The sequence below is a fragment of the Papio anubis genome, chromosome 5 (genome assembly GCF_008728515.1).
Source record: "Papio anubis isolate 15944 chromosome 5, Panubis1.0, whole genome shotgun sequence".
NCBI lineage: Eukaryota > Metazoa > Chordata > Mammalia > Primates > Cercopithecidae > Papio > Papio anubis.
In genome coordinates, this window is record NC_044980.1 from 131,444,174 (window position 1) to 131,456,247 (window position 12,074).

Genomic DNA, 12,074 nt, shown 5'->3' on the forward strand with positions numbered 1-12,074 from the left:
CTCACTGCAAGCTCCACCTCCCGGGTTCACGCCATTCTCCCGCCTCAGCCTCCGAGTAGCTGGGACTACAGGCGCCCGCCACCACGCCCGGCTAGTTTTTTGTATTTTTAGTAGAGACGGGGTTTCACCATGTTAGCCAGGATGGTCTCGATCTCCTGACCTCGTGATCCACCCGCCTCGGCCTCCCAAAGTGCTGGGATTACAGGCTTGAGCCACCGCGCCTGGCCTCCAAAGTGATTTTTTTTTAAAAAAACAAAATATGATCCTGTCATCTCTTTGTTTAGAATCCTTTGTGGCTCTCCATTCCCCTAACAGTCAAGTCTAAACTCTCACCAAGCCCTCCCAAGTCTGGCCTCTATCCACCTCAGCAGCTCCCAAATCACAGAAAGTTTTTCCTAGATGGGACTCAGGGCCTTCAACCTTCCTTGTTCCCTTGGTCTAAAATCAAGTTATTTCCTTCCCTCCCCATCTACCTTGTTAACATTGTGCCAAGCGCTATTCTAGGCACCAGGGATACAGCACTGAACAAAATAGACAAAAACTCTAGCCCTTGTGTGGCTGAAATTCTAATAGGAATAAGACAGAAGAAAAGCAATAAATTACACATAAATTATATACCATATATGACATTATTTTAAATTTTAAATATGTATGAAAATACGTATTTTTAAAACATGATTTTATATATCAGAAGGTGATATAAGCTAAGGAGAAAACTGAACAAGGAAGAGGGGGGTGGGATGTTGAGAAAGGGGTTGCAATTTTGAATAAGGTGGCCAAGCGGAAGCCTCACTGAGAAGGTGCCTGGCAGAGGTGAGGGAGCGAGTCAGGCAGCTATTTGGAGGAGAGCATTGCAGGCATGAAAGCAAACACCCTAAGGCAAGAGCCCCTACTTGATGTGTTCCAGGAATAGCAAAGAGGACACTGTGTCAGAGAAGAGTATGGGGGCAGGTGAGGCCCTTATAAGGACCTCACTCTGTACTTTGAGGGAGATGGGAGCCACTGGAGGGTTTGGGTGGAACAGGAGTGACATGCTTGGACTTTTTTTTTTTTTTTTTTAGACGGAGTCTTGCTCTGTTGCTCAGGCTGGAGTGCAGTGGCGCGATCTTGGCTCACTGCAAGCTCTGCCTCCCTGGTTCATGCCATTCTCCTGCCTTAGCCTCCCAAGTAGCTGGGACTACAGGTGCCTGTTACCACGCCCGGCTAATTTTTTGTGTTTTAGTAGAGACGGGGTTTCACCATGTTAGCCAGGATGGATGGTCTCGATCTCCTGATCCACCCGCCTCAGCCTTCCAAAGTGCTGGGATTACACGCAAGAGCCACCATGCCTGGCCACTTGGACTTACTTTCTAACAAGATCACTCAGGCTGCTGAACTGAAACTAGACTGAGGGAGGCAAGTGCAGAAGTAGGGAGACAAGTTGGGGGCTCCCCTGGCAAAATTGAGGCTAAGAGATGATGGTGGCTTGATTCAGGATGGTAACAATGGTGACAGTAAAAAGTTAGTGGCTTCTGGGCCTGGTGCGTTGGCTCATGCCTGTAATCCCAGCACTTGCCGAGGTGGGTGGATCACTTGAGGTTAGGAGTCCAGGAGACCAGCCTGGCCAACACAGCGAAACCCCGTCTCTACTAAAAAAAAATACAAAAATTGCTGGGTGTGGTGGCGGTCACCTGTAATCCCAGCTACTCGGGAGGTTGAGGCGGGAGAATTGCTTGAACCTGGGAGGCAGAGGTTGCAGTGAGCCGAGATCGCGCCACTGCACTCCAGTCTGGGCAACAGAGTAAGACTCTGTCTCAAAAAAGAAAAAAAAAAGTAGGTTCTGAATCTGTTTTGAAGGCAGAAGTACAGGGTCTAAGGAATCAGATTTGAAATGTGTGCGAGAAAGAAAATAGCCAAGGATAATGCCAAGGTTTCTGGCCTCAGCCATGGCCAAAATGAGAGGATGGAGTTGCCATCTAAGGAAATTATGAAAACTTATGGGATAAGCAGGTTTGGACAGAGGTATTAGGAAATCAGTTTTGGACATATAGACATATAAAGTTCGATGGCTGGGCATGGTGGCTTATGCCATGTAATTCCTGTAATCCTTTGGAATGCCAAGGCAGGAGGATCACTTGAACTCAGGAGTTTGAGACCTGCCTGGGGAACATAGCTCCACTAAGAAGAAAAAAAAAATGCTGTGTGTGGCGGCACATACCTGTAGTCCCAGCTACTTGGGAGGCTGAGGATCATTTGAGTCTGGGAGATCAAGGCTTTATTGAGCTATGATCGAACCACTGTATTCTAACCTAGGTGATGGAGTGAGACCCTGGCTCAAAAAGAAAATAAAGTTTGAGATGCCTAGATGCCTATTGGCTATCTAAGTGGAAACATCAAGTAGGAAGCTGCATAAGTGAGTTGCAAATTCAGGGGAAAGGTTCAGGTTAGGGATATATACCAGAAGTCGTCAGCATATTTCAAGTCAAAAGACTGGCATCAATGGGATAATGGCAGCTATTAGTAGAAAAAGAAGTCCAAGGACAGAGTCCTGGGACACTTTAATAGAAGTTTTTAACTTCAGGCTGGAGTGCACTGCAACCTCTGCCTCCAGGGTTCAAGTGATTCTCCTACCTCAGCCTCTGGAGTAGCTGGGATTATAGGCATGTGCCACCACACCGAGCTAATTTTTTTTTTTTTTTTTTTCTGAGACAGAGTTTTGCTCTTGTCGCCCAGGCTGGGGTGCAATGGCGTGATCTTGGCTCACTGCAACCTCTGCCTACCAGGTTCAAGCGATTTTCCCGCCTCAGCCTCCCAAGTAGCTGGGACTACAGGTGTGCACCACTATGCCCAGCTAACTTTGTATTTTTAGTAGAGACAGGGTTTCACCATGTCTGGTCTCGAACTCCTGACCTCTGGTGATCTGCACACCTCTGCCTCCCAAAGTGCTAGGGATTACAGGCGTGAGCCACCGCACCCAGCCAAAGTTTTTAACTTTTTTGATCTCAAGACTCCTTTACATTCTAAAAAATTTGAAGATCTCAAAGAACTCTTGCTTATGAAAGTTTTATCTATCAATATTTACTACAGGCCTGGCAGGGTGGCTCACACCTGTAATCTCAACACTTTGGGGGGCTGAGGCAGCAGGATCACTTCAGGCTTGGAGTTCAAAACCAGCTTGGTAAACAGGGTGAGACTCCTGTTTCTACAAAAGAAAAATTTAAAAATTAGCTACGTGTGGTGGTGTGTATCTGTAGTCCTAGCTACTGGGGAGGCTGAGGTGGAAGGACTATTTGCACCCAGGAGATCAAGGCTGCACTGAGCTATGATAGCACCACTGCACTCCACCCTGGGCAACAGAGCAAGACCCCGCATTATAAATTAAAGTAAACAATTTCAAAATATTCATTACTTCATTAAAAAATAACAATAGCGAATCCATTATATGTTATTAATATATATATATATATTTTTTTGAGACGGTCGCTTTGTCGCCCAGGCTGGAGTGCAGTGGTGCGATCTCGGCTCACTGCAAGCTCCGCCTCCCGGGTTCACGCCATTCTCCTGCCTCAGCCTCCAGAGTAGCTGGGACTACAGGAGCCCGCCACCACGCCCGGCTAATTTTTTTTTTTGTATTTTTTAGCAGAGACGGTGTTTCACCATGTTAGCCAGGATGGTCTCAATCTCCTGACCTCGTGATCCGCCTGCCTCGGCCTCCCAAAGTGCTGGGATTACAGGTGTGAGTCACCGCGCCCAGCCTAAATAACATTTTTAAAAAGAAAAAATAACCATGTTTTCTAAAACAAAAGAAAAATTCAGTGAGAACTGTTGTTTTGCATTTTTACAAATCTCTATGTGACTTAATAAAAGATAGCTGGATTGTCATATGTGCTTTCACATTCCATGTGATGCCACATCATACATTATGTAGCCTGTGGAATACTCTACTGTACACCCAGGAGAGAATGAGCATAAAAAAGCAAATGATATTTTAGAATTATTGTGAAAATAGTTTTTACCACATTACTCCCTGAAAAGTTATCAGGGATGTCCAGACTACACTTGGAGAATCCCTGCTCTAACATTTAGAGGTTAGGAGGAATTAGAAGGCATCATCAATGGAGACTAAGAAGCTTAGCCAGGAAGGCTGGAGGAAAATCAGGAAAGCCTTGTGCCCTGGAGGCCCAGTGAGGAAAGTGTTTCAAGGAGGAGAGCGACCAAATGCTGCTGATTGTACAAGTCAACTGAGGAAGGAGACTGACCATTGGATTTTGCAACGTGGAGGCCGTCAGGGACCTTGATAAAAGCAGTTTTGGTAGAAAGGCAAATGCTAAAGCCAGACTGGAGGTGGGTCACCACATAAAGGTCACTTCTCAGGTCTCCGAATCCCAGAGTAGTTAATTTACCCCCAAACCTACATGTATCTCTCTCCTATCTTCACACTTGCCTTTCTTGTTTCCTGGTTTGCATGTCTGTGTGTGTGTGTGTGTGTGTGTGTGTGTGTGTGTGTGTGTGTTTTGACACAGGGTCTCAATCTGTTGCTCAGGCTGGAGTGCAGTGGTGCAATCTCAGCTCACAGCAACCTCCACCTCCCTGGTTCAAGTGATCCTCCCACCTCAGCCCTCTCCACATAGCTGGGACTACAGGTGTGTGTCACCACACCCAGCTAATTTCTGTATCCTATGTAGAGACAGGGTTTTGCCATGTCGTGCAGGTTGGTCTCCAACTCCTGAGGGCAAAGGATCCTCTGCCTCCGCCTCCCAGAGTGCTGGGCCTGGTCAGCTTGCTTGTTTTAATACCCGTCTTCATTATTACACTTTATAAGTGGTGTGAAAACAGGGATCAAGTCAGTTTCAGTTTTTATTCACTTCCTCAGCACACAGCAAGTGCCTGGGATATAGAGAATGCTCCAGGCTTCCCTGGTAAGCTTTTCACGATTTCTCAGGAGTAAGAAACTGACTCTCTTTAGGCACACTGCAAATCTCTCATATTCTTTCTGTCACCTTACCCTTCTTTTCCCAAAACAAACCCTGCAAATTCATCTTCAGGGTCCCATGCTTAGAGAGATCCCATGCTGGTCGGTCACGGTGGCTCACACCTATAATCCCAGCACTTTGGGAGGCTGAGGCGGGCAGATCATGAGGTCAAGAGATTGAGACCATCCTGGCCAACATGCTGAAACCCCATCTCTACTAAAAATACAAAAATTAGCTGGGCATGGTGGCGCATGCCTGTAGTCAGCTGAGGCAGGAGAATCGCTTGAACCCAGGAGGCGGAGGTTGTAGTGAGCCAAGATTGCGCCACTGCACTCCATCCTGGTGACAGAGCAAGACTCCGTATCAAAAAAAAATAAAATAAAATAAAAATAAATAAATAAAATAAAATAAAAAAATAAAGGAAGATCCCATGCTTGGTTTAATACTCTGCTGTTGCTGTCTTAAAATGGTTAATAATTTTTGAACAAGGGGCTTTAAAAATTAAGAATCTTGTCCCGAGTGAAGTGATGAATATACAAAGTTATGGAGCATAATCCTTTAACTCTGTCTCTTGTTATTTCATCCAAATATTTATTGACTGATTACTATTGTGTTAGGCTGTTCTTGCATTGCTAAAAAGAAATACCTGAGACTGTGTAATTTATAAAGAAAAAACAGGCTGGGTGCCGTGGCTTATGCCTGTATCCCAGCACTTTGGGAGGCCGAGGCAGGCGGATCACCTGAGGTTAGGAGTTCGAGACCAGCCTGGCCAACATGGTAAAACTCTGTCTCTACCGAAAATACAAAAATTAGCTGGGCATGGTGGTGTGCACCTGTAATCCCAGCTACTCGGGAGGCTGAGGCAGGAGAATCGTTTGAATCCAGGAGGTAGAGGTTGCGGTGAGCCAAGATCGCACCACTGCACTCCAGCCTGGGTGACAAAAGCGAAACTCCATCTCTCTCTCTCTCTTTCACACACACACCCCCCCCCCCAAAAAAAAGAAAAGAAAAGAAAAAAGAAAAAAATGTTTAATTGGCTCATGGTTCTGCAGGATGTATAAGCAAGGCCTGGGCATCTGCTCTGCTTTCTGGAGAGGACTCAGGGAGCTTTTACTCATGGTGGAAGGTGAAGCTGGAGCAGGCACATTACATGCTGAAAGCAGGAGCAGGAGGGGGCTGAGGTGCCACACCTTTTTGTTTTTGAGACAGGGTCTCACTCTGTTGCCCAGGCTGGAGTGTAGTGGCACAATCAAGGCTCACTGCAGCCTCAACCTCCCCAGGCTCAGGTGGTCTTGCCACCTGAGCCCCCCAAGTAGCTGGGACTACAGGCACACACCACCATGCCTGGCTTTTTTTTTTTTTGAGACAGAGTTTTGCTTTTGTTGCCCAGGTTGGAGTGCAATGGCATGATCTCGGCTCCACCTCTGCCTCCCAGGTTCAAATGATTCTCCTGCCTCAGCCTCCCGAGTAGCTGGGATTACAGGTGTACACCACCATACCCTGCTAATTTTGTAGTTTTAGTAGAGATGGGGTTTCACCATGTTGCCCAGACTGGTCTTGAACTCCTGACCTCAGGTGATCTGCCCATCTTGGCCTCCCAAAGTGCTGGGATTATAGGCGTGAGCCAGCCTACCTGGCTAATTTTTTTGTATTTTTTTGTAGAGATGGGTTCTCACCATGTTGCCCAGGCTGGTCTCAAACTTCTGGGCTCAAGCTATCCGCCCGCCTTGGCTTCTCAAAGTGTTGGGATTACAGGTGTGAGCCACCGTGCCTGGCCGGTGCTACACTTTAAAACAACTACATTTCATGAGAATTCCCTTAGTACTGGGAGGACAGCACCATGCCATGAAGGATCCTCCTCTATGACCCAAAAAACCTCCCACCAGCCCCACCTCCAACACTGGGGATTACATTTCAATGTGAGATTTGGATGGGAAAAATATCCAAAGTATATCAATTATGTTCTGAGTTAGCCAGCTGAAGTAGAGGGACGCCAAAGCAACTCTAGGCAGAGGGGACTACAGGAACAAAGACCCTGCAGCCAGAAACGGGACAGGTGTAGTTGGACAAGAATGACCTTGTCAGGGTTTGCCTTTTTCTTCTTCTTTTTGAGACAGAGTCTCACTGTGTTGCCCAGGCTGGAGTGTAGTGGTGCAATCATGGTTCACTGCAGCCTTGGACTCCCAGGCCCAAGCGATCCTCCCACCTCAGCCTCCTAAGTAGCTGGGACTAGAGGTGGTGCCACTACATCCAGCTATGTTTTGTATTGTTTTGTAGAGACGGGGTTGTCATGTTGCCCAGGCTGGGCTCCTGAGCTCACGTGATCCACCCACCTTGGCCTCCCAAAGTGCTGGGATTACTTGCGTGAGCCACTGTGCCCATCTCTTTTTCTTAAAGGTTGTTCTCTCCCCACTTCATGGTCCTACTGCCCTTTGTCAGCATCTCTTAACTAGCACAGGCCCACAGTACTTTGAATTACAGTGGGCACATTCACCCACAGATGTTCACTGGGCACTCCCTAGGGGATGGGCGATGTGCTGGGTGCTGTAAGAGATACAGCTCCTGCCTTCCAGAAGTTTACATTCCCTTGGGGGAGAGGGCGATGTGAGGAGTAGAGGGTAAACACAGTGAGGGCAGGTCTCCCTAGCACCCTGCTCTCTGTTCAGCATAAGGCCAGCAGTGGACATTGTTGTCTTGCATTATTTCAGGTTTATAGGCCAATACTGAAATCCATCTTGTTCATCATCCCGCGAGCAGGGGAAACATCACTAGGGTTTTCTATACCAGGCTGATAGTGAGTGTGTAGTATTTTTTTTTGTATGTGTTGTTTGCTTTGTAATTGTTTTGTTTTTGTAGTATTTACCATGAAGATAAGAAAGCGTGAGAGTAAAATTCCCTAAATGACCAGAGGAATAGAGATAGAAGTCAGGTCCCTCAAGTTTGTTGATAGAGGACGACGAGCTGGGAGGGAGGACGAGCTGGGGGCCGGACAGGAACAAGCCCAAAAAGGGACAGCTGCTGTGGTAAATGTCCTCCCGGCAAGGTGGCTCACACCTGTAATCCCAGCACTTTGGGAGGCTGAGGAGGATCTCTTGAGCCCATGAGTTTGAGACCAGCCTGGCAACATAGTGAGGCTCTGTGTCTGTAGTTCCAGCTACTCCGGAGGCTGAGGTGGGAGGGTTGGTTGTCCAGGGATTTGAGGCTGCAGTGAGCCGTGATCCCGACAATGCACTCCAGCCTGGGCCATAGAGGGAGACTCCATCTTTAAAAAAAAAAAAAAAAAAAGTTCTTGATCAAGAGGGCTTCGGGTGTCCCCATCTGTGGAGTGAGGGGACGGGTTAGGTGAATTCTGGGGGCGCTTCCACCTTACATTATGAAAGGTCCTGAGAGTCAGATTCTAGTTCCACTCTGTCCCGAAGCTGTGGGGCCTTTCCTCAGCCTCTGCTTCTCCTTCTTAAAGCCAGGTAGTGGGCCGAGATCACTCTTCCAGGAGCCTGTGACTCCGGGACACCTGTGACACTCTTGAGGGGAGGGTGCCCAGGACCCCACGTCGCGTCTCTGGGATTCCACCGGGGTGGGGGCCCGCGCGAGGCCGCGCCCCGAGCCTCACCTGTGCGCGGAGCCTTGACTCACCTGCCCTCCAGCAGCCCTCCCCGCCCGCGGGCTGTTCCAGGAGTCACCGCTCCTCCTCCCTCTCGGGGTGGGGGGGGTCACTCCGGGCCTAAGCTCCCACTAGGGGCCGGGGAGGAAGGAATTCTGAGGTGGGCGGTGGGGAGGAAGAGGTCCCTCGGGGGTCCCAGCCCGGCGTTGCCAGACTCTCTTCGCGGTGGGGACCTTCCTTTTCCCCAAAAGCAGAGGCCGGAACGGCCGGGAAGAACGGGCGGGGCGGCGGCGGGAGGCGCCGGGAAGAGCGAGCCGGAGGGAGGTGCCAGGAAGGGCGGCGGGCCAGCCGGGCGCGCGGGGCCGCGGGCGGGGCGGGGCCGCGGGCGGGTGGCCGGGGGCGGGCGCGGGCGGCTCATTCTCCTACGACTGGAGGAGACAAAGCAGGCCGTCATTTCGGCCTCTGAATTTACGCTCACCCGCTCGCCGCAGGTAACTCTGGCTACCTCGTCGCGGGCGCGGCCCCGCCGGGCCGAGAAAGTCCTTGGGCTGGCCGTCCTGCTGGGGCCCTGCGAGCGGCACGCTGGCGGGGCGCGGTCTCTTTGGCGACGTCGCCAGGAATTGGACTCCGGGCGGGCGTGGGACCCGCGTAGGGCCGGCGGCCCCTTCCCCCGCGGGGCCCGACTCTGGGGCCCGGGCGGGTACGGCCGGCGCTTCCCAGCGCTCGGGAAGTCAGGGGGCCGCCGCGGCTGGGGAGAGACTACAGGCCCCGCGCCGCCTCTGCTTTTCCTCTTGGAAAAGTTTTCTCGCGGTTTCTAAACTTTGTTGCCGCGGCCTCGGCGCGCGCGGCAGCCCCCGCCGGGCCCCTTAGCCGCCTTCCTTCCCTGGGGCGGCGCGTCTGGGAGCCGCTTTCCGGGGAATTGATTGTCGTCCGGCTCCGAGGCGTCCCTGCTCCCTCCCCCTTCCCGGCCGCCGAGACTTCCCGGTGGGGCGACGGGGACGCGGGCGCGGCGAACCCGGAGGCTGGAACCCGGGCTTCTCCCATAGAGCTTCGCGTTAGGCGCGCCACACCCGTGTGGACTTTTGGCGTGACCGTCCACCTGGACTCGGGGATTACTCAGCTTTCCTGGACTTCTTGTCGGTTGGACGCACTTCGCTTTCAGCCCTAGTTTTCAAGAGTGGCATTAGAGATTTTTTTTTTAAATTGTTGTTGACTTTTAAAGGAGCGTGTGTGTGCGTGCGAGTGTGAAGCACTTGTTGGAAAAAATGTTGCCTGAATGAATGCCTGACCTTTGCTTGGCAGCAGTGGCTTCTCAGTAATGCAGGCGGCGGTTGGCACAATTCCAGGGTTGACTCCCTCTTACGTCCTCCTGCATCTTGGTCATATTTTTTTGGTGTATGTGTTTTGTGCAGAGTTTACAATTATTTCGAAAAGAGCGAGATATGTTAAGTCTACGACTAAATTCGGGGTATTCTATATTTATGATGAAGGAAATGCTTACATCATTGTTAGGACAGGATAGGCATTTTGTGGAGCGGATATTTGTGTTTAGTTAGCAGTGACTTTAAAATACTGGACAGGTGGGTGTTTAAGGAACGGAATTTGCAAATCGAATTAATTAGGATGTGTTATTTTGTTTTACAGGAAGAATGAAAAATGAGTGTAGGAATTATCCATAGTTTCTGCCTAATTATTTACCCATCTGGACTTCTGAACAAACATTTTTTTTAAAGACAGGGTCGCCCCGGCTGGTGCGCGATCACAGCTCACCGCAGCCTCTATCTCCTGGGCTCAAGTGATCCCCCCACCTCAGCTTCCCAAGTATCTGGTACTACAGGCACATGCCACCACACCCGTCTGATTTTTGTATTTTTGGTAGAGATGGGGTCCTCCCGTCTTGCCTGAGCTGGTCTGGAACTCCTGGGCTCAAGTGGTCCTCCTGCCTCGGCCTCCCAAAGTGTTGTGATTACAGGCCTAAGCCAGGGTGCCTGGCCCCATCTGGATTTTTATTCAGTTAAAGAATAATTTTTTAATCCACTTAAGAGCTCACAGTGTAATAGGGGAGATACACACCCCAGGTGTAGTACAAAGCGGACTGCAGTAAGTGCCATAACAGTACTAATGAAACTATTGTCTGAGTCGAATCTTACCTAATACTAACAGCGAAAGAAACTTGTGGAGGCACGGAGATGGGGCTAATAAGTTTTATTTGGATAAGTCCAGAAAGGCTTCCAGGAGGTGGTGGCATTTGATCAGGATGAAACGTGAGTCAAGTTTTTTTTAAGTGAAGGGACAAAGTCATGAGATGGGTAAAAGGGCATAGGTGTTTGGGGAATTGTGATATCACTCTCTTGGCTTTCTTTTCCTTTTGGCTCATCTCAGTTTCTTTCTTTTCCTCGCCCTCACTCTTTCCTGTCATACCCAAAGTATCTTTGTCCTCCACACCACTGATGTGGCATCACCTTCACTCCCATCAGTGATGACCTCATTTCATATAGTGACTTAGAGATGAGAGGTACCCTCCTCCTCCAAGATGAGAATCACTGCTCTGTGCAGTCTCTTCTGTAAGCAGCCTTATGTGCTAAAAGTCCAAGCCTTTATTTTGAGTGCAGATGTGTCTCCTGACCCACATGGTCACCTGTGCATTGGGAAGCTCTTTGGGTGTCCCAGGCTTCTCAAACTCAAGGTGTCCAAAGTGGGATTCCTGTCTCTTCTGGAGACATGAACCAGATGTGGAGATCCAGGGTAACTGCCCTGCCTGGGTTTTGGGATTTCCCTTTTTTTTTTTTTTTTTGATGGAGTCTCTCTCTGTTGCCCAGGTTGGGGTTCAGTGAGGTGATCCCAGTTCACTGCAAACTCCAACTCCTGGGGATTCAAGCGGTTCTCCTGTCTCAGCCTCCGGAGTAGCTGGGATTACAGGTGCAAGCTACCACGCCCAGTTTATTTATTTGTTTATTTCGAGACAGTCTCGCTCTGTCCTCCAGGCTGGAGTGCAGTGGCATAATCTCGGCTCACTGCAACCTCCGCCTCCTGGGTTCAAGGGACTCTCCTGCCTCAACCTCAGGGAACTGGGATTACAGGTGCGCGCCAACATGCCCGCCTACTTTTTTTGTATTTTTAGTAGAGATAGGGTTTCATCATGTTGGCCAGGCTGGTCTCAAACTCCTGACCTCGTGATCCACCCACCTCAGCCTCCCAAAGTGCTGAGATTACAGGCTTGAGCCACCATGCCCAGCCTGATTTTTTTTTTTTAACAGAGATGGGGTTTCATCATATTGGTCGGGCTGGTCTCTAACTCCTGACCTCAGGTGATCCACCTGCCTGAGCCTCCCATAGTGCTGGGATTACAGGTGTGAGCCACCGCACCCGGCGGGTGCGTTTCTTTGAGAAAGTAACTCACTGTGGGGCATGACAGACAGCCCTGATTGTTGGGGGTGGTGGTGTATGCTGATGAGGATATGGAGAGAAGGTACAGGGCGCTCTGCATTTGTAAAGGTCCTGAGACAGGAAAGGCTCCATGT

At 49.8% G+C, this 12,074-nt stretch overlaps 1 protein-coding gene across 4 annotated transcripts in view; it reads left to right on the forward strand.

Annotated features, from left to right (window-relative positions):
• The window catches only part of CTNNA1 (catenin alpha 1), a 315,972-nt gene that overhangs the window by 130,523 nt on the left and 173,375 nt on the right, over window positions 1-12,074 (forward strand). The window contains exon 1 of one of the 4 annotated variants that reach the window (XM_021940203.2): window positions 8,945-9,044. The exons of 1 other annotated variant lie outside the window; for it this stretch is intronic. The gene's annotated coding sequence lies outside the window, so the exon portion shown is untranslated. Of the gene's footprint in view, window positions 1-8,944; window positions 9,045-9,566; window positions 9,694-12,074 lie in introns of those variants that run through there. 2 more of the 4 variants (XM_021940206.2, XM_021940207.1) reach the window with 2 other exon arrangements.